The following is a 6994-nucleotide window of genomic DNA, read 5'->3' as shown; positions in this document are numbered from 1 at the left end:
GGGCGGCCGCGGACCTGAGTGCGACCGCATCCGGCCGAGTCGCAGAAGCCTGACATCATTCTAAATGGAGAAAATTAAAGGCATTCCCTCTAAAAACTGGAACAATACAGGGATGCCCTCTCTGACCACTTTTATTTAACATAGTTCTTGAAACACTGGCCAGAACAGACAGAAGAAATTAAAGGGATATATATAGAAATAGAAGAACTTAAATTAGCATTGTTTGCTGATGATATGATTCTATACCTAGAAGACCCTAAAAGCACCACCAGAAAACTTCTAGAACTAGTAAATGAATTCAACAAACAGCAGGATATAAAATCAACAACCATAAATCAAAGGCATTTCTGTTTATCAGTGACAAATCCTCTGAGAAGGAAATGAGGAAAACTACCCATTTACAATCACCTCAAAAAAAAAAAATAAGAAACTTGGGAGTCAACTTAATGAAAGAGGTGAAAGATGTATACAATGAAAACTACAGAACCCTAAAGAAAGAAATCAAAGAAGATCATAGAAGATAGAAAGATCTACCTTGCTCCTGGATAGGCAGAATTAATATTATCAAAATGACTATACTACCAAAAGCACTATACATATTTAATGCAATTCTGATCAAAATTCCAATGGAATGCCCTTTTGCCCTTTTTACCACTTCCATTTAATGTAGTCCTTGAAACTCTAGCCAGAGCAATTAGATAGATGAAAGAAAGGAATTAAAGAAACACGGCTAGAAAAAGAAGAACTCAAACTATCACTATTTGCCAACAACATGATTCTATACTTAGAGGATCCAAAATATTTCACAAGAAAACTTCTAGAAGTCATTCTGAATTAATTCAGTAAAGTAGAAGGATATAAAACCAACACCCATAAATCAAATGTGTTTATGTACCTCAGTCATAAATCCTCTAAAAGAGAAACTAGGAAAACTACCCCATTTACAATAGCCTCAAACAAATAAAATAAAATAAAACAAAATACTTGGGAATAAACAAAAGAGGTGAAAGACCTCTACAATAAAAACTACAGAATGCTAAATAACTAAATTAAAGAAGACCTTAGAAGATGGAAAGATCTCCCTTGTTTTTGGCTAGGCAGAATTAATATTGTCAAAATGACCATACTACCAAAAGCACTATACACATTTAATAAATTTCAATCAAAACCCCATGATATTCCTCATATAAATAGAAAAATACAATTGTGTAAACCATCTGGAAAAATAAGAGACCAGAATAGCCAAAGCAATCCTTAGAAGAGTGAAGCAGGTGGCATCACAATACCAGAGATTCAACTATCCTACAGAGCAATAAAAGCAAAAATGGCATGGTATTGGCACCAAAATAGACATGTAGACCAGTGATACATAATAGAGGACACAGAGACAAACCCACATAAATACAGTTATCTCATACTAGAGAAAGGCACCAAAAACATAATGGAGAAAAGATAGCCTCTTCAACAAATGGTGCTGGGAAAACTGAAAATCCATATGCAGTAAAATGAAATCAAGTCATTATCTCTCACCATTCACAAAACTCAACTCAAAGTGCATCAAGGATCCAGGAATTTGACCAGAGACCCTGTGCCTAATAGAAGAAAATGTAGGCCCAAATTTTCCTCATGTCATATCAGGCCCTGAATTCCTTAACAAGATTCCTATAGCACAAGAAACACAATCAAGAATCAATAAATGGGATGGATTCAAATTAAAAAGCTGCTTCTCAGCAAAAGAAGCAATCAGTAAGAAAAACTTTTCATGTAGGTAACAAGCAAATATTATGAGATGATTTTTGTCCAACTTCTTCATTGAGCATTAGGATATGAATCTGTGGATTCAGTTATTGGGGAATTATGAAATTTTAGAGGTATTGTATTGTCTTGTTTCCTCATGTTGTCTGTGTTGCTATGCTGAGGTCTGTGAATAAAGTTGGATACATTTCTATTCTACTATTATATGTGGATCCTTTTAGTGAACAATTATCTCTTTGGCATGTGACCTGGCCACACTTATATCTCAGTGTTAAAGCCCCAACTGAACAGGACTAAAATGTTAGGTTCACTCACCAGAATCCTCTAAGAGGAAAGAATAACCAGTAACAGTAACACCATAGAAGCAAAATATATCTCAACTAATAATGACTCCATTAATAAAATTGGAGAAGTGGGAAATAACAATATGCACCTGGCTGAAAAAATAAGATTTAGTGACAGTAAATTTAACAACATGTAGTGAAAGAAATAGAAGAAGAAAAAAGTGGTGGCAGGTAACAGAAGAAAAAATGGAAAGAAAAGAAAAAAATGATAAAGGATGAGACTTCATTAGGATATGAGTCTAAAGAGAAAAAACAAAAGAAACAAAAAGATCCCACAAATTAGAAAAAAAAAACATGAGGGACAAATACTGAGGGAAACCCATATACAGTAAGTGACCAAAACCCAAGAACAACAACAAGAAAACTTTGAGATTTTCCCTTGCTGATGTAATTAAAAGGAACACACTTCCATCCAGTAATTTTTTTATTGTATCCATTTAAAAAAATAAATGACAGCAGAATGCATTACAATTCTTATTACACATATACAGCACAATTTTTCATATCTCTGGTTATATATAAAGAATGTTGACACCAATTTGTGTTTTTATACATGTACTTTGGATAATGATGTCTATCACCTTCCATCATCCTTGCTAACCCCCTGCCCCCTCCTTTTCTCTCCAACTCCTCTGCCCTATCTAGAGTTCCTCTGTTCCTCCCATGCTCCCCCTACCTACCCCACTATGAATCAGCCTCCTTATATCAGAGAAAACATTTGGCATTTGTTTTTTGGGGATAAGCTAACTTCACTTGGCATTATCTCTCCAATGCCATACATTTACTTGCAAATGCCATGATTTTATTCTCTTTTATTGCTGAGTAAATTTCCATTGTGTATATATGCCACATTTTTTTTATCCATTCATCTAGCGAAGGGAATCTAGGTTGGCTCCACAGTTTAGCTATTGTAAATTGTGCTGCTATAAACATTGATGTGGCTGTTGTCCCTGTAGTATGCTCATTTTTAAGTCCTTTGTGTATAGACTGAAGAGAGGGATAGCTGTGTCAAATGGTGGTTCTATTTCCAGATTTCCAAGGTATCTTCATACTGGCTGCACCAATTTGCAGTCCCACCAGCAATGTATGAGTGTACCTTTCTTCCCACATCCTCACCAACACTTATTGTTGTTTATATGCATAATAGCTGCCATTATAACTGGAGTGAGATGGTATCTTAAAATAGTTTTGATTTGCATTTCTCTAATTGCTAGAAATGATGAACATTTTTTCATATATTTGTTGATTAATTGTATATCCTCTTCTGAGAAGTGTCTGTTCAGGTCCTTGGCCTATTTATTGGTTGGGTTATTTTTTTTTTGTGCTTGTTAATAAACTCTAGGGATTAGTGCTCTATCTGATATGTGAGGGGTAAGAATTTGCTCTTAGTATGTAGGCTCTCTGTTCACCTCACTGATTGTTTCTTTTTCTGAGAAGAAACATTTTAGATTGAATCCATCCCATTTATTGATTTTTAATTCTTGCATTATAAGAGTTTTATTAAGGAAGTTGGGGTCTAATCCCACATGATGAAGATTAGGGCCTACTTTTTCTTCTATTACATGCTGAGTCTCTGGTAAACTGAGACTCTGGAAAGTCTCTGGTAAATTAAATCTCTAGGTCCTTGATCCACTTTGAGTTGAGTTTTGTGCATGGTGAGGAATAGAGATTTAATTTCATTTTGTTGCATTTGTCCATCCAGGGATTCTAGTTTTAGAATCTAGTAGCTTTGGGGGGTTTCATGGAAGGAACTAGATTTACCTGTTTCTTCCCAGTTGCAGCCCAAACAGGCCAAGCCTGGGAATGGTGTATATGCTCAGCTCCTCTCCTTCTTGGCCCCAAGAGTGTCCTGAGGGAAAGTTGGAAGCTGCATAGGTATAGTCATGCTCAGTATTTGTTTTTGTACCCAGAGATGTGGTCTGTTTCTAACAAGAGCTACCTGATAAACCCTCTACCTTGTGGACTCTGCAGGCCAGGCCATAGTACAGACCTCACTTCTGGAGTCCTTCAGTCAGTGAATTTAGGTTTTTTTTGTGTGTGCAAGAATCTAGGTTCCATGGGGCTTCTTTCTAGTGTCTCTGAGCATGGCAGAAGCAGTCTGCCTGCAGAACTTGGGCTTGGTTGGAGGAGCTATTGGCAATAAGCTTTCCATCAGACCCTGCCCCTTTGCTCCAGGACACTTCTTCCTTTGGAGAACACACAGCTGGTCTCTCACACTGTCATAAGTCTCAGAGTATCCATTTGAAATGGGCAGTTCTGTCCACTGCATTTGACTCTAAACACAGTTCAACAGCCAGACCAAACCTCACATTCCTGGGGCACAATCCTGCCAGTCTCATTCTTGAGCCCAGTCTATGAGGTGGGCAACACAATGACTGTGAAGGGATGTGGCTGCTGTGTCTTGGAGCTAATTTTTTATTGTTTTGCAGGGGTGTCTGGTCTCTCACACAGACATTCCTACAATGGAATCTTTTGAAATGGACTCCCCCTCAGGGCTCTAATGGACTATGCAGGGAATTGCTTGGAACCTTCTTGGTGGAAGTGTAGACAACTTTTCCAAATGCCTCTGAGCATGGTACTGTGTTCAGGAAGGAGAATATTGCTCACATGTGTGGAGCTGCATGTAGTAAATTTTCTACCAGATCCTACCCTGGAACTCATTGTCACATACCTCCAAACACCACATAAATTAAAAAAAAAAGTGTCCTTGGCTTCTATCTCTGAGGTAGACCACAAGAACATCCCTCCAGCTGCTCAGAGCTCTCACAAGATCTGTATCTGACCTTCTTTCCTAGACTCAGCTTGACTCTTGTTGGTGGGAGTCTTCTGACATAGTGAATTCATTTCACAGTTGGGTCTTGGAGATATAAAATAAAAAAGTTTGAAGCTTTTGATCTATCATGAAGAAAGCCTAAAAAAAGACCCCAGTTGGAGGTAGCTCCTGGGGAGGTACTGAATCTGCAGGTAGATTTCACAATTCATCCATCCTCCTTGACATCTCAGGTATAAACCAAGGCTCTCTTGTACTGAAACTATTTGTTAACTTTAGAAGGGTCTGCTTTTCTGTGGATCTCTGTGATTCTCCCCTTCATGCTGTCAGAGGGCAGTTTCCCATCTTCCTCCCAATTAATTTCCCCTAGTCCAACTGCAATCTATTTCTTTTATGAAGACTGTTATTAGTCTAAAAGCCAATCTCTGGATTTTATCTAGCCACTGGTTCTCCATAATCAATTCTAGTGTTTTCCCATAGCCTCTTTATGTCTTTGTTCAGCCTCATACCAAATGATCTGATTCAAACTCAGGAGAGTTAGTAAGCCTTGTGTGCTTATTGCTAAAGTCTTTTCTTTCTTGGTATCCTTTGTTTACTTATTAGGTGGAAATGTTGTATACTCTTCCTCATGTATGTGTGCTGTAATGTAAAAGTCAAATATAGAAACAGTATCTTACTACTTTGTCATGTTATTAAAATAGATTTTCTGTGAATTATCAAAAGGTAGTTGCACATTTTTAAACCCTCAAAGACCTAAATGAAGCATCTGCAATAGTCCGTCTCAGCATGACATAAGTCAAACACTTATCATACAAGTATCTTAACATTAAAACAGTCTGTCAACAGGAAATTTTGAATCTTTAATGCTGTAGAAAGCAATTTTGATTATAAATTTTTTTTTACATTTTTTTCAAATGTCTTATTTTTGGTGGGTATGAAAAATATTGTTAAGTACACTGAGGTTATTTCCTTGTGCACATATGTACATCCATGGGTATCATATCAGTGGATATGCTTATTCTTCCATCCTGGTTTTAGGGTGTGGGTAGCCACATGAAGACATTAGTTCAGCACAGAGGTTCAAGCCAAAGGAATGGACAACCTATTGAATGAAATAATCCTAGAAAACTTCCCAGAGATGAAAGATGGAATGGATTGCCAAATCCTGGAAGCCTACAGGACCCCAAACATCCAAAACTGTAATAGGCCAACTCCAAGACATATAATTATGAAGATAGCCAACATACAGAACAAGGAGAGAATATTAAAAGCTACGAGGGAAAGGAGGCAGATTACATTCAGGGGTAAACCAATTAGGTTAATGGCTGATTTTTCATCACAGACTTTGAAAGCGAGAAGATCCTGGAACAATGTATTTCAAACGCTGAAAAATAATGGATTCCAACCAAGAATACTGTATCCAGCAAAATTAAGCTTCAGATTTGACAATGAAATTAAAATCTTTCACAATAAACAAAAGCTAAAAGATTTCACAGCCAGAAAACCAGCACTGCAAAGCATTTTGGGCAAAATTCTACAAGAAGAGGAATGGAAAAACAGTGCCCAAAACCAACAGCGGGAGGTATCTCAGTAAAGGGGGAGGAAAACAACCAAAAAGTAAAAACTAGCCAAACTAAAATAAATAAATAAATAAACATGACTGGAAGTACAAATCATATTTCAATTGTAACCTTAAATGTTAATGGACTAAACTCACCAATCAAGAGACACAGGCTGGTAACCTGGATCAAAAAAACAAATCCAACAATATGCTGCCTTCAGGAGACTCATATGATAGGAAAAGACATACACAGGCTGAAGGTGAAAGGTTGGGAAAAATCATACCACTCACATGGCCCTCGGAAGCAAGCAGGAGTGGCCATACTCATATCAAATAAAATCAACTTCAAACCTAAGTTAATCAAAAGGGATAAAGAAGGACACTATATCCTGTTAAAAGGAACTATTCACCAACAAGACATAGCAATTATCAATTTATATGCACCAAATAATGGTGCAGCAACGTTCATAAAACAAACTCTCCTCAAGTTCAAGAGTCAAATTGACCACAACACAATAATTATGGGTGACTTCAACACACCGCTCTCGCCATTAGACAGATCCT

General features: G+C 37.2%; 1 long non-coding RNA gene across 1 annotated transcript in view; it reads left to right on the top strand.

Annotated features, from left to right (window-relative positions):
• Positions 1 to 6994, top strand: part of LOC131424369 (uncharacterized) — a 94585-nt gene that overhangs the window by 76792 nt on the left and 10799 nt on the right. The window lies entirely within an intron of this gene.

The sequence above is a fragment of the Marmota monax genome, unplaced genomic scaffold (assembly GCF_021218885.2).
Source record: "Marmota monax isolate L192 unplaced genomic scaffold, Marmota_monax_Labrador192_F-V1.1 WCK01_AAM20220418_F8-fsc00137, whole genome shotgun sequence".
Taxonomy (NCBI): domain Eukaryota; kingdom Metazoa; phylum Chordata; class Mammalia; order Rodentia; family Sciuridae; genus Marmota; species Marmota monax.
The sequence above is the reverse complement of the archived record's forward strand: the minus strand, read 5'-3'. Positions and strand labels throughout refer to the sequence as shown.